At 49.6% G+C, this 15,319-nt stretch overlaps 1 protein-coding gene across 2 annotated transcripts in view; it reads right to left on the bottom strand.

Moving 5' to 3' along the window:
• CCDC126 (coiled-coil domain containing 126) overlaps positions 1-11,394 on the bottom strand; it is a 28,911-nt gene extending 17,517 nt beyond the window's left edge. For both annotated transcript variants that reach the window (XM_038766404.1, XM_038766407.1), the window contains exon 1: positions 11,348-11,394. The gene's annotated coding sequence lies outside the window, so the exon portion shown is untranslated. The remainder of the gene's footprint in view (positions 1-11,347) is intronic.
• Between the last annotated feature and the right edge of the window lie 3,925 nt (positions 11,395-15,319).

Genomic DNA, 15,319 nt, shown 5'->3' with positions numbered 1-15,319 from the left:
TCAGGCTGCTCACGGGCTTCATCCCCGTTTTACAGATGGGGGGACTGAGGCCCAGAGAAGTGAAGTGCCTTGCCCGAAGTCACACAGCTGACATTTGGCGGAGGCGGGATTTGAACCCATGACCTCTGACTCCAGAGCCCGGGCTCTTCCCACTGAGCCACGCTGCTTCTCCCTCTTTTCACCCCTCCCTCACCCCCACTTATCTACATCTCCACAATTTATACTTTCAATTCAAGCGTATTTACTGAGCGCTTACTGTGGGCAAGGCACTGTACTAGGCGCTGGAAAAAGACCCACGTGGGACAATCGGGCAAGTCGCTTCACTTCTCTGGGCCTCAGTTCCCTCGTCTGTAAAATGGGGGTGAAGACTGTGAGACCCACGTGGGACAATCGGGCAAACCGCTTCACTTCTCCGGGCCTCAGTTCCCTCGTCTGTAAAATGGGGGTGAAGACTGTGAGACCCACGTGGGACAATCGGGCAAGTCGCTTCACTTCTCTGGGCCTCAGTGCCCTCGTCTGTAAAATGGGGGTGAAGACTGTGAGACCCACGTGGGACAATCGGGCAAGTCGCTTCACTTCTCTGGGCCTCAGTTCCCTCATCTGTAAAATGGGGGTGAAGACTGTGAGACCCACGTGGGACAATCGGGCAAGTCGCTTCACTTCTCTGGGCCTCAGTTCCCTCGTCTGTAAAATGGGGGCGAAGACTGTGAGACCCGCGTGGGACAATCGGGCAAGTCACTTCACTTCTCTGGGCCTCAGTTCCCTCGTCTGTAAAATGGGGGTGAGGACTGTGAGACCCACGTGGGACAATCGGGCAAGTCGCTTCACTTCTCTGGGCCTCAGTTCCCTCATCTGTAAAATGGGGGTGAAGACTGTGAGACCCACGTGGGACAATCGGGCAAGTCGCTTCACTTCTCTGGGCCTCAGTTCCCTCGTCTGTCAAATGGGGGTGAAGACTGTGAGACCCACGTGGGACAATCGGGCAAGTCGCTTCACTTCTCTGGGCCTCAGTTCCCTCGTCTGTAAAATGGGGGTGAAGACTGTGAGACCCGCGTGGGACAATCGGGCAAGTCGCTTCACTTCTCTGGGCCTCAGTTCCCTCGTCTGTAAAATGGGGGTGAAGACTGTGAGACCCGCGTGGGACAATCGGGCAAGTCGCTTCACTTCTCTGGGCCTCAGTTCCCTCGTCTGTAAAATGGGGGTGAAGACTGTGAGACCCACGTGGGACAATCGGGCAAGTCACTTCACTTCTCTGGGCCTCAGTGCCCTCGTCTGTAAAATGGGGGTGAAGACTGTGAGACCCACGTGGGACAATTGGGCAAGTCGCTTCACTTCTCTGGGCCTCAGTTCCCTCATCTGTAAAATGGGGGTGAAGACTGTGAGCCCCACGTGGGACAATCGGGCAAGTCGCTTCACTTCTCTGGGCCTCAGTTCCCTCGTCTGTAAAATGGGGGTGAAGACTGTGAGACCCACGTGGGACGATCGGGCAAGTCGCTTCACTTCTCTGGGCCTCAGTTCCCTCGTCTGTAAAATGGGGGTGAAGACTGTGAGACCCGCGTGGGACAATCGGGCAAGTCGCTTCACTTCTCTGGGCCTCAGTTCCCTCGTCTGTAAAATGGGGGTGAAGACTGTGAGACCCACGTGGGACAATCGGGCAAGTCGCTTCGCTTCTCTGGGCCTCAGTTCCCTCATCTGTAAAACGGGGGTGAAGACTGTGAGACCCACGTGGGACAATCGGGCAAGTCGCTTCACTTCTCTGGGCCTCAGTTCCCTCGTCTGTAAAATGGGGGTGAAGACTGTGAGACCCACGTGGGACAATCGGGCAAGTCGCTTCGCTTCTCTGGGCCTCAGTGCCCTCGTCTGTAAAATGGGGGTGAAGACTGTGAGCCCCACGTGGGACAATCGGGCAAACCGCTTCACTTCTCTGGGCCTCAGTTCCCTCGTCTGTAAAATGGGGGTGAAGACTGTGAGACCCACGTGGGACAATCGGGCAAGTCGCTTCACTTCTCTGGGCCTCAGTCCCCTCGTCTGTAAAATGGGGGTGAAGACTGTGAGACCCACGTGGGACAATCGGGCAAGTCGCTTCACTTCTCTGGGCCTCAGTTCCCTCGTCTGTAAAATGGGGGCGAAGACTGTGAGACCCACGTGGGACAATCGGGCAAGTCGCTTCACTTCTCTGGGCCTCAGTTCCCTCATCTGTAAAATGGGGGTGAAGACTGTGAGCCCCACGTGGGACAACCTTGATCATCCTGTCCCCCCAGAGTTTAGAATGGTGTTTGGCACTGTGACTTTCTAGGCTTCTAGACTGTGTCTCTATATGTTGCCAACTTGTACTTCCCAAGCGCTTAGTACAGTGCTCTGCACACAGTAAGCGCTCAATAAATACGATTGATTGATTGATTGATAGCAAGCACTTAAATACCAACACTATTATTATTATTATTACTATTTAAGTGCTTACTATGTGCCAAGCGCCATTCTAAGCACCGGGGAGGACACAAGATGATCAGGTTGTCCCACACGGGGCTCGCGGTCTTAATCCCCATTTTACAGATGAAGGAACTGAGGCCCAGAGAAGTGCCCCAAGTCACACAGCGGACAGGCGGCAGAGCCGGGATTCGAACCCATGACCTCTGACTCCCAAATCCGGGCTCTTTCCACTCTCCAGTCTTTTAGACTGTGAGCCCACTGTTGGGTAGGGACTGTCTCTATGTGATGCCAATTTGTACTTCCCAAGCGCTTAGTACAGTGCTCTGCACATAGTAAGCGCTCAATAAATACGATTGATTGATTGATTGATTGATTGACTGAATCACAGTAATAGTAATAATAAGATTGATGGCGTTTATTAAGCTTTTACAACGTGCAGAGCACTGTTCTAAGCGCTGGGGAGGTGACAAGGTGATCGGGTTGTCCCACGGGGGGCTCCCGGTCTTCATCCCCATTTTCCAGAGGAGGGAACTGAGGCCCAGAGAAGTGAAGTGACTTGCCCAAGGTCACCCAGCTGACAAGTGGCGGAGTCGGGATTAGAACCCAGGACCTCTGACTCCAAAGCCGGGGCTCTTTCCACTGAGCCACGCTGAAATCCTCTTTAAGCGCTCAGTAAGCGCTCAATAAATACGATTGAATGAATGAAGGAATAAGCGCTCGATTGAATGAATGCCCACAGTAAGCGCTCAATACGACTGAATGAATGCACACAGTAAGCGCTCAATAAATACAACTGAATGAATGAATGCACACAGTAGCGCTCAATAAATACGACTGAATGAATGAATGCCCACAGTAATCCCTCTAGACAGTGAACCCGTTGTTGGGTAGGGACCGTCTCTATATGTCGCCGACTTGTACTCCCCAAGCGCTTAGTACAGTGCTCTGCACACAGTAAGCGCTCAATAAATACGACTGAATGAACATGTTGCCAATTTGTACTTTCCAAGCGCTTAGTCCAGTGCTCTGCGCACAGTAAGCGCTCAATAAATGCGACTGAATGAATATGTTGCCGACTTGGACTTCCCAAGCGCTTAGTGCAGTGCTCTGCACACAGTAAGCGCTCAATAAATACGATTGAATGAATAGGGACCGACTCTACATGTTGCCGACTTGTACTGCCCAAGCGCTTAGTCCAGTGCTCTGCACGCAATCAGCGCTCAATAAATACGACTGAATGAATGAAGGAATAAGCGCTCAATAAATACGATGGAAGGAATGAATGCACACAGTAGGTGCTCAATAAATATGACTGAACGAATGAATCATTAATAATAATAATAATGATGGCATTTATTAAGCGCTTACTAGGTGCCAAGCACTGTTCTATGCGCTGGACTATTCTAAGCTATTAATTTTATTAATAAAAGAGTCGTAAATGTCAGCGCTTAGAACAGTGCTTGGCACATAGTAAGCGCTGAATAAATGCCATCATTATTATCATGGACAATTAAAATAGAGTCCTAAATCTGGACAAATATACACAAGCGCTGTGGGGAGGGGAAGTCTTCTAGACTGAGTCCGCTGTTGGGTAGGGACCGTCTCTCTATGTTGCCAACTTGGACTTCCCAAGCGCTTAGTACAGTGCTCTGCACACAGTAAGTGCTCAATAAATACAATTGAATGAATGACTCCCCACAGCACATATGTACCTATCTTGTAATTTATTGTTTTACCTATTTGTATTAATCTCTGTCTCCCCCTTCTAGACCGTGAGCCCATTGTTGGGTAGGGACCGCCTCTCTATGTTGCCAACTTGTCCTTCCCAAGCGCTTAGTCCAGTGCTCTGCACGCAGTAAGCGCTCAATAAATACGACTGAATGAATGACTCCCCACAGCACATACGTATCTATCTGTAATTTATTGTTTTATCTATTTGTATTAATGTCTGTGTCCCCTTCTAGACCATGGCTCGTTGTTGGGTAGGGACCGTCTCTGTTGCAAACTTGTCCTTCCCAAGTGCTTAGTCCAGTGCTCTGCACATAGTAAGCGCTCAATAAATACAATTGAATGAATGACTCCCCAGAGCACATATGTGCCTATCTGTATCTACCTGCAATTTACTGTTTTATCTATTTGCATTAATGTCTGTGTCCCCTTCTAGACCGTGAGCTCATTGTTGAGTCGGGACCGTCTCTGTTGCGAACCTGTCCTTCCCAAGCGCTTAGTCCAGTGCTCCGCACACAGTAAGCGCTCAGTAAATACGACTGAATGAATGACTCCCCACAGCACCTATGTACCCATCTGTATCTATCTGTAATTTAATGTTTTATCTATGTGTATTAATGTCTGTCTCCCCTTCTAGACCGTGAGCTCGTTGTTGGGTAGGGACCGCCTCTCTCTGTTGCCGACTTGTCCTTCCCAAGCGCTTAGTCCAGTTCTCTGCACGCAGTAAGCGCTCAATAAATACGATTGAATGAATGACTCCCCACAGCACACCAATCAATCAATCAATCGCATTTATTGAGCGCTCACTGTGTGCAGAGCACTGGACTAAGCGCTTGGGAAGTGCAAGTTGGCAACACAGAGAGACAGTCCCTACCCAACAGTGGGCTCACAGTCTAGAAGGGGGAGACAGAGAACAAAACAGAACATACTAACAAAATAAAATAAATAGGATAGATACATACAAGTAAAATAAATATATAAGTAGAGTAATAAATATGTACAAACATCATATATACAGGTGCTGTGGGGAAGGGAAGGAGGTAAGGCGGGGGGGGGTGGAGAGGGGAAGGAGGGGGAGAGGAAGGAGGGGGAGAGGAAGGAGGGGGCTGAGTGTGGGAAGGCCTCCTGGAGGAGGTGAGCTCTCAGTAGGGCCTTGAAGGGAGGTAGAGCAGCGTGGCTCGGTGGAAAGAGCCCGGACTTTGGAGTCAGAGGTCATGGGTTCGAATCCCGGCTCCGCCAATTGTCAGCTGTGTGACTTTGGGCAAGTCACTTCACTTCTCCGTGCTTCAGTTACCTCATCTGTAAAATGGGGATTAACCCCATCTGTACCTATCTGTAATTTATTGTTTTATCTATTTGTATTAATGTCTGTCTCCCCCTTCTAGACCGTGAGCTCGTTGTTGGGTAGGGACCGTCTCTATATGTTGCCAACTTGTCCCCAAGCGCTTAGTCCAATGCTCCGCGCACAGTAAGCGCTCAATAAATGCGACTGAATGAATGACTCCCCACAGCACATCTGTATCTATCTGCAATTTATTGTTTTATCCATTTGTATTAATGTCTGTCTCCCCTTCTAGAACGTGAGCTCGTTGTTGGGTAGGGACCGTCTCTATATATGTTGCCAACTTGTCCTTCCCAAGCGCTTAGTCCAGTTATCTGCACGCAGTAAGCGCTCAATAAATACGATTGAATGAATGACTCCCCACAGCACATCTGTATCTATCTGCAATTTATTGTTTTATCCATTTGTATTAATGTCTGTCTCCCCCTTCTAGACCGTGAGCTCGTTGTTGCGTAGGGACCGCCTCTCTATGTTGCCAACTTGGACTTCCCAAGCGCTTAGTCCAGTGCTCCGCACACAGTAAGCGCTCAATAAATACGACTGAATGAATGACTCCCCACAGCCCATATGTACCCATCTGTATCTATCTGTAATTTATTGTTTTATCTATTTGCATTAATGTCTGTCTCCCCTTCTAGACCGTGAGCTCGTTGTTGGGTAGGGACCGCCTCTCTCTGTTGCCAACTTGTCCTTCCCAAGCGCTTAGTCCAGTGCTCCGCATGCAGTAAGCGCTCAATAAATACGATTGAATGAATGAATCTGTAATTTATTGTTTTATCTATTTGTATTAATGTCTGCCTCCCTCTTCTAGACTATGAGCCCGCTGTTGGGCAGGGACCGCCTCTCTATGTTGCCAACTTGTCCTTCCCAAGCGCTTAGTCCAGTGCTCTGCACACAGTGAGCGCTCAATAAATACGACTGAATGAATGACTCCCCACAGCCCATATGTACCCATCTGTATTTTAATGTTTTATCTATGTGTATTAATGTCTGTCTCCCCTTCTAGACCGTGAGTTCGTTGTTGGGTAGGGACCGTCTATGTTGCCAACTTGTCCTTCCCAAGCGCTTAGTCCAGTGCTCCGCACACAGTAGGCGCTCAATAAATACGACTGAATGAATGACTCCCCACAGCCCATATGTACCCATCTGTATCTACCTGTAATTTATTGTTTTATCTATGTGTATTAATGTCTGTCTCCCCTTCTAGACTGTGAGCTCGTTGTTGGGTAGGGACCGTCTCTATATGTTGCCAACTTGGACTTCCCAAGCGCTTAGTCCAGTGCTCCGCACGCAGTAAGCGCTCAATAAATACGACTGAATGAATGAATCTGTAATTTATTTTTTTAACTATTTGTATTAATGTCTGTCTCCCCTTCTAGACCGTGAGCTCGTTGTTGGGTAGGGACCGCCTATGTTGCCCACTTGTCCTTCCCAAGCGCTTAGTCCAGTGCTCCGCGCACAGTAAGCGCTCCATAAATACGACTGAATGACTCCCCACAGCATCATCATCATCATCAATCGTATTTATTGAGCGCTTACTGTGTGCAGAGCACTGTACTAAGCGCTTGGGAAGGACAAATTGGCAACATCTAGAGACGGTCCCTACCCATTATTTTAGGCTCACAGTCTCAAAGGGGGAGACAGAGAACAAAACCAAACATACTGACAAAATAAAATAAATAGAATAGATAGGGACATATGTACCCACCTGTATCTTATCTGTAGTTTATTGTTTTATCTATTTGGATCAATCTCCGTCTCCCCCTTCTAGACTGTGAGCCCGCTGTGGGGTAGGGACCGTCTCTCTGTGTTGCCCACTTGGACTTCCCAAGCGCTTAGTCCAGTGCTCTGCACACAGTAAGCGCTCAATAAATACGACTGAATGAATGACTCCCCACAGCCCATATGTACCCATCTGTATCTACCTGTAATTTATTGTTTTATCTATTTGTATTAATGTCTGTCTCCCCTTCTAGACCATGAGCTCGTTGTTGGGTAGGGACCGTCTCTATATGTTGCCAACTTGTCCTTCCCAAGCGCTTAGTCCAGTGCTCCGCACGCAGTAAGCGCTCAATAAATACGACTGAATAAATGACTCCCCGCAGCACATATGTATCTATCTGTAATTTATTGTTTTATCCATTTGTATTAATGTCTGTCTCCCCCTTCTAGACTGTGAGCCCACTGTTGGGTAGGGACCGCCTCTCTATGTTGCCAACTTGGACTTCTCAAGCGCTTAGTCCAGTGCTCCGCACACAGTGAGCGCTCAATAAATACGACTGAATGAATGACTCCCCACAGCCCATATGTACCCATCTGTATTTTAATGTTTTATCTATGTGTATTAATGTCTGTCTCCCCTTCTAGACCGTGAGCTCGTTGTTGGGTAGGGACCGTCTATGTTGCCAACTTGTCCTTCCCAAGCGCTTAGTCCAGTGCTCCGCACACAGTAGGCGCTCAATAAATACGACTGAATGAATGACTCCCCACAGCCCATATGTACCCATCTGTATCTACCTGTAATTTATTGTTTTATCTATGTGTATTAATGTCTGTCTCCCCTTCTAGACTGTGAGCTCGTTGTTGGGTAGGGACCGTCTCTATATGTTGCCAACTTGCACTTCCCAAGCGCTTAGTCCAGTGCTCCGCACGCAGTAAGCGCTCAATAAATACGATTGAATGAATGAATCTGTAATTTATTGTTTTATCTATTTGTATTAATGTCTGCCTCCCTCTTCTAGACTATGAGCCCGCTGTTGGGCAGGGACCGTCTCTCTATGTTGCCAAGTTGTCCTTCCCAAGCGCTTAGTCCAGTGCTCTGCACGCAGTAAGCGCTCAATAAATACGACTGAATGAATGACTCCCCACAGCACGTATGTATCTATCTGTAATTTATTGTTTTATCTATTTGTATTAATCTCTGCCTCCCTCTTCTAGACCATGAGCTCGTTGTTGGGTAGGAACTGCCTCTCTATGTTGCCAAGTTGTCCTTCCCAAGCGCTTAGTCCAGTGCTCTGCACGCAGTAAGCGCTCAATAAATACAACTGAATAAATGACTCCCCACAGCACGTATGTATCTATCTGTAATTTATTGTTTTATCTATTTGTATTAATCTCTGTCTCCCCCTTCTAGACCGTGAGCCCGTTGTTGGGTAGGGACCGCCTCTCTATGTTGCCAACTTGTCCTTCCCAAGCGCTCAGTCCAGTGCTCTGCACGCAGTAAGCGCTCAATAAATGCGACTGAATGAATGACTCCCCACAGCCCATATGTACCATCTATCTGTAATTTATTGTTTTATCTATTTGTATTAATGTCTGTGTCCCCTTCTAGACCGTGAGCTCGTTGTTGGGTAGGGACCGTCTCTGTTGCAAACTTGTCCTTCCCAAGTGCTTAGTACAGTGCTCTGCACATAGTAAGCGCTCAATAAATACAACTGAATGAATGACTCCCCAGAGCACATATGTGCCTATCTGTATCTACCTGCAATTTACTGTTTTATCTATTTGCATTAATGTCTGTGTCCCCTTCTAGACCGTGAGCTCATTGTTGAGTCGGGACCGTCTCTGTTGCGAACCTGTCCTTCCCAAGCGCTTAGTCCAGTGCTCTGCACACAGTAAGCGCTCAATAAATACGACTGAATGAATGACTCCCCACAGCACACATGTACCCATCTGTATCTATAATTTATTGTTTTATCTATTTGTATTAATGTCTGTCTCCCCCTTCTAGAACGTGAGCCCGTTGTTGGGGAGGGACCGTCTCTATATACGTTGCCAACTTGGACTTCCCAAGCGCTTAGTCCAGTGCTCCGCACACAGTAAGCGATCAATAAATACGACTGAATGAATGAATCTGTAATTTATTGTTTTATCTGTTTGTATTAATGTCTACCTCCCTCTTCTAGACCATGAGCTCGTTGTTGGGTAGGAACTGCCTCTCTATGTTGCCAACCTGTCCTTCCCAAGCGCTTAGCCCAGTGCTCTGCACGCAGTAAGCGCTCAATAAATACGACTGGATGAATGACTCCCCACAGCACGTATGTATCTATCTGTAATTTATTGTTTTATCTATTTGTATTAATCTCCGTCTCCCCCTTCTAGACTGTGAGCTCGTTGTTGGGCAGGGACCATCTCTCTATGTTGCCAACTTGTCCTTCCCGAGCGCTTAGCCCAGTGCTCTGCACACAGTAAGCGCTCAATAAACACAACTGAATAAATGACTCCCCACAGCACATCTGTATCTATCTGTAATTTATTGTTTTATCTATTTGTATTAATGTCTGTCTCCCCTTCTAGACCGTGAGCTCGTTGTTGGGTAGGGACCGTCTCTACATGTTGCCAACTTGGACTTCCCAAACGCTTAGTCCAGTGCTCTGCACACAGTAAGCGCTCAATAAATGTGATTGATTGAATGACTCCCCACAGCACATATGTATCTATCTGTAATTTATTGTTTTATCTATTTGTATTAATGTCTGTCTCCCCCTTCTAGACCGTGAGCCCGTTGTTGGGTAGGGACCGCCTCTATACGTTGCCAACTTGTCCTTCCCAAGCGCTTAGTCCAGTGCTCCGCGCACAGTAAGCGCTCCATAAATGCGACTGAATGAATGACTCCCCACAGCACATATGTATCTATCTGTAATTTATTGTTTTATCTATTTGTATTAATGTCTGTGTCCCCTTCTAGACCGTGAGCTTGTTGTTGGGTAGGGACCGTCTCTGTTGCCAACTTGTCCTTCCCAAGTGCTTAGTCCAGTGCTCTGCACATAGTAAGCGCTCAATAAATACAATTGAATGAATGACTCCCCAGAGCACATATGTACCTATCTGTATATACCTGCAATTTATTGTTTTATCTATTTGCATTAATGTCTGTGTCCCCTTCTAGACCGTGAGCTCATTGTTGAGTCGGGACCGTCTCTGTTGCGAACCTGTCCTTCCCAAGCGCTTAGTCCAGTGCTCCGCACACAGTAAGCGCTCAATAAATACGACTGAATGAATGACTCCCCACAGCACATATGTACCCATCTGTATCTACCTGTAATTTATTGTTTTATCTATTTGTATTAATGTCTGTCTCCCCTTCTAGACCGTGAGCTCGTTGTTGGGTAGGGACCGTCTCTGTTGCGAACTTGTACTTCCCAAGCGCTTAGTCCAGTGCTCTGCACACAGTAAGTGCTCAATAAATACAATTGAATGAATGACTCCCCACAGCACATATGTATCTATCTGTATCTATCTGTAATTTACTGTTTTATCTATTTGTATTAATGTCTGTCTCCCTCTTCTACACCGTGAGCTCGTTGTTGGGTAGCGACTGTCTCTGTTGCAAACCTGTCCTTCCCAAGCGCTTAGTCCAGTGCTCTGCACACAGTAAGCGCTCAATAAATACGATTGAATGAATGACTCCCCATGGCACATATGCACCTATCTGTATCTACCTGCAATTTATTGTTTTATCTATTTGTATTAATGTCTGTGTCCCCTTCTAGACCGTGAGCTCGTTGTTGGGTAGGGACCGTCTCTGTTGCAAACCTGTCCTTCCCAAGCGCTTAGCCCAGTGCTCCGCGCACGGGAAGCGCTCAATAAATACGATGGAATGAATGAAGGCGATGGAATGAATGAATGAATACGATGGATTGAATGAATGAATGAATGAAGGGGGAGGACAGAGGGAGGCTGCAGCGGGAGAGGGCCACGCTCCATCCCTCTAGGTGTTGCCAACTTGTCCTTCCCAAGCGCTCAGTACAGTGCCCCGCACACAGTAAGCGCCCAATAAATGCGATTGAATGAATGAATGAATGAATGAATGAATGAATGAACGTGTCCCCCCCCCCCCCCCGTTACCTCGAGCCTGCGGAGCGTTGCGGAGCGGATGGGGAATCGGCTGAGGCTCCCGGGGCCGGCCCCGCCGCCCGTTTCCGCTCGGCCTCCCGGACACCGTAGCGGCGGCGCGCGGCATGATGGGGGTTGTAGTCCCGCCGCTCCCATCGCCCCCTCCCTCCCTCCCTCTCGGCGCGCTGCATGATGGGAGTTGTAGTCCCGCCGCTCCCATCGTCCCCCCCCCCCTCCCCGCGTGGAGGGGCCCGACCGTTCGGCGCGCTGCATGATGGGATTTGTAGTCCCGCCGCTCCCATCGTCCCCCCCTCCCCGCGTGGAGGGGGCCCGACCGTTCGGCGCGCTGCATGATGGGGGCTGTAGTCCCACCGCCCCCATTGTCCCCCCTCCCTCCCTCGAGGAGCCCGACCGTTCGGCGCGCTGCATGATGGGAGTCGTTGTCCCGACGCTCCCATCGTCCCCCTCCCTCCCTGGCAGGAGGGGCCCGTCTGTTCGGCGCGTTGCATGATGGGGGCTGTAGTCCCACCGCTCTCATTGTGTCCCCCCCCCCGTCCCTGGAGGGGCCCGACCGCTCGGCGCGCTGCATGATGGGAGTTGTAGTCCCGCCGCTCCCATTGTCCCCTCCCTCCCTCTCTGGAGGGGCTCGACCGCTCGGCGCGCTGCATGATGGGGGTTGCAGTCCCGCCGCTCACATTGTCACCCCCTCCCTGCCTGGAGGGGCCCGACCGTCCGGCGCGCTGCATGATGGGGGTTGTAGTCCCTCCGCTCCCATCGTCCCCCTCCCTCCCTGCCTGGAGGGGCCCCGACTGCTCGGCGCGCTGCATGATGGGGGTTGTGGTCCCGCCGCTCCCATTATCCCCTCCCTCCCTCCCTGGCTGGAGGGGCCCGACCGCTCGGCGCGCTGCATGATGGGAGTTGTAGTCCCACCGCTCCCATTGTCCCCCCCCCCCCCCGACTGGAGGGGTCCGACCGTACGGCGCATTGCATGATGGGGGTTGTAGCCCCGCCGCGCCCATCGTCCCCCTCCCTGCCTGGAGGGGCCCGACCGCTCGGCGCGCTGCATGATGGGGGCTGTAGTCCCTCCGCTCCCATTGTCCCCCTCCCTCCCTGGAGGGGCCCGACCGCTCGGCGCGCTGCATGATGGGGGTTGTAGTCCCGCCGCTCCCATCGTCCCCCTCCCTTCCTGGAGGGGCCCGACCGCTCGGCGCGCTGCATGATGGGGGGTGTAGTCCCGCCGCTCCCATTGTCCCCATCCCTCCCGGCCTGGAAGGGGCCCGACCGTTGCCTAGCAACCCGTCCCGGGAAGCGCGCATGCGCACGCCGTAACTTCACGCTCTCTCTACCAGTGAGCCCGGAATAGTAATAATGACGGCATTTATTAAGCGCTTACTATGTGCAAAGCACTGTTCTAAGCGCTGGGGAGGTTACAAGGTGATCAGGCTGTCCCACGGGGGGCTCACAGTCTTCATCCCCATTTTACAGATGAGGTCACTGAGGCCCAGAGAAGTGAAGTGATTTGCCCAAAGTCACCCAGCTGACAGTTGGCGGAGCCGGGATTTGAACCCATGACCTCTGACTCCAAAGCCCGGGCTCTTTCCACCGAGCCACGCTGCTTCCCAATAACGATGGGTTTTGTTCAGCGCTTACTATGTGCTAAGCCCTGTTCTAAGCCCTGGGGTAGATACAAGGCGATCAGGTGGTCCCACGTGGGGCTCACAGTCTTCATCCCCATTTTACAGATGAGGGAACTGAGGCCCAGAGAAGTGAAGCGACTTGCCCAAGGTCACCCAGCCGACAAGTGGCGGAGCCGGGATAATAATAATGATGGCATTTATTGAGCGCTTACTATGTGCAAAGCACTGTTCTAAGCGCTGGGGAGGTTACCAGGTGATCAGGTTGTCCCCACAGTCCTCACAGTCTTCATCCCCATTTTACAGATGAGGGACCTGAGGCCCAGAGAAGTGAAGTGTCCATCCCAGCGCTTAGTACAGTGCCTGACACATAGTAAGCGCTTAACAAATACCACATTACTATAATTATTGTAAAATGGGGATCGAGATTGTGAGCCCCAGGTGGGACAGGGTCTCCAACCCAATTTTCTTGTCTCCACCCCAGCGCTAAACACAGTGCCTGACACATAGTAAGCGCTTAACAAATACCACAATTATTATTATAAAATGGGGATTGAGACCGTGAGCCCTACACTGTGGGACAGGGACATCGTCATCATCATCAATCGTATTTATTGAGCGCTTACTGTGGGCAGAGCACTGGACTAAGCGCTTGTTCTAAGATGGGAAAAATGTGAAAACTTAGGGACAGTGTCCAGCTTGATTTTATTTTGTTAGGATGTTTGGTTTTGTTCTGTGTCTCCCCCTTTTAGACTGTGAGCCCGCTGTTGGGTAGGGATGTGTGGTGCCAACTTGTACTTCCCAAGCGCTTAGTACAGTGCTCTGCACACAGTAAGCGCTCAATAAATACAATTGATTGATTGATTCTGGGCCTCAGTTCCCTCAGTTCCCTCACCTGTAAAATGGGGGTGAAGACTGTGAGCCCCACGTAGGACAACCTGTTAACCTTGTTATCTCCCCCAGCGCTTAGAATAGCGGTTGGCACGTAGTAAGCGCTAACAAATACTATTATTATTAATATTATTATCGTTTATCCCAGCACTTAGCACAGCCCTTGGTTCAATCAATCAATCAATCAATCAGTTGTATTTATTGAGCGCTTACTGTGTGCAGAGCACTGTGCTAAGCACTTGGGAAGTACAAGTCGGCAATACACAGAGATAGTCCCTACCCAACAGCGGGCTCACAGTCTAGAAGGGGGGACGGTTCCTAGTAAGTACTTAATTTTGTAACAAATTAATGATGACTCAATGATATTTCCTGAGCATTTATTTATTACTCTATTTATTTATTACTCTATTATTTATTTTACTTGTACCTATCTATTCTATTTATTTTATTTTGTTAGTATGTTTGGTTTTGTTCTCTGTCTCCCCCTTGTAGACTGTGAGCCCACTGTTGGGTAGGGACTGTCTCTCTATGTTGCCGATTTGTACTTCCCAAGCGCTTAGTACAGTGCTCTGCACATAGTAAGCGCTCAATAAATACGATTGATGATGATGATGATTTGCTTGTATCCACCCCAGCGCTTAGTTCAGTGGCTGGCACATACGTAGGCGCTTAATAAATACGAGAATTATCATTATTATTACTACCTCTGGTTTATCACTGGGGAGCAGCGTGGCTCAATGGAAAGAGCCCGGGCTTGGGAGTCAGAGGTCATGGGTTCGAATCCCGGCTCCACCAATTGTCAGCTGTGTGACTTTGGGCAAGTCGCTTCACTTCTCTGGGCCTCAGTTCCCTCATCTGTCAAATGGGGATGAAGACTGTGAGCCCCCCGTGGGACAGCCTGATCACCTGGTAACCTCCCCACCGCTTAGAACAGTGCTTTGCACATAGTAAGCGCTTAATAAATGCCATCATTATTATTATCCCGGCTCCGCCACTTGTTGACGGGGTGACTTTGGGCAAGTCGCTTAACTTCTCTGGGCCTCAGTTACCTCATCTGTAAAATGGGGATGAAGACTGTGAGCCCCACGTGGGATAACCTGATCACCTTGTAACCTCCCTAGCGCTTAGAACAGTGCTTTGCACATAGTAAGCGCTTAATAAATGCCATTATTATTATTATTATTATTATTATTCAAGAAAATCGGGTTGGACACAGCCCCTGTCCCACGTGGGGCCCACGGTCTTAATCCCCATTTTACAGATGAGGTACAGCGCTTAGAACAGTGCTTTGCACATAGTAATTTGCACATTGAGAAGCAGCGTGGCTCAGTGGAAAGAGCCCGGGCTTGGGAGTCAGAGGCCATGGGTTCGAATCCCGACTCTGCTGTGTGACCTTGGGCAAGTCACTTAACTTCTCTGGGCCTCAGTTCCCTCATGTGTAAAATGGGGATGAAGACTG

This window comes from Tachyglossus aculeatus, chromosome 2, assembly GCF_015852505.1.
Source record: "Tachyglossus aculeatus isolate mTacAcu1 chromosome 2, mTacAcu1.pri, whole genome shotgun sequence".
In the NCBI taxonomy this organism is placed as follows: domain Eukaryota; kingdom Metazoa; phylum Chordata; class Mammalia; order Monotremata; family Tachyglossidae; genus Tachyglossus; species Tachyglossus aculeatus.
The sequence above is the reverse complement of the archived record's forward strand: the minus strand, read 5'-3'. Positions and strand labels throughout refer to the sequence as shown.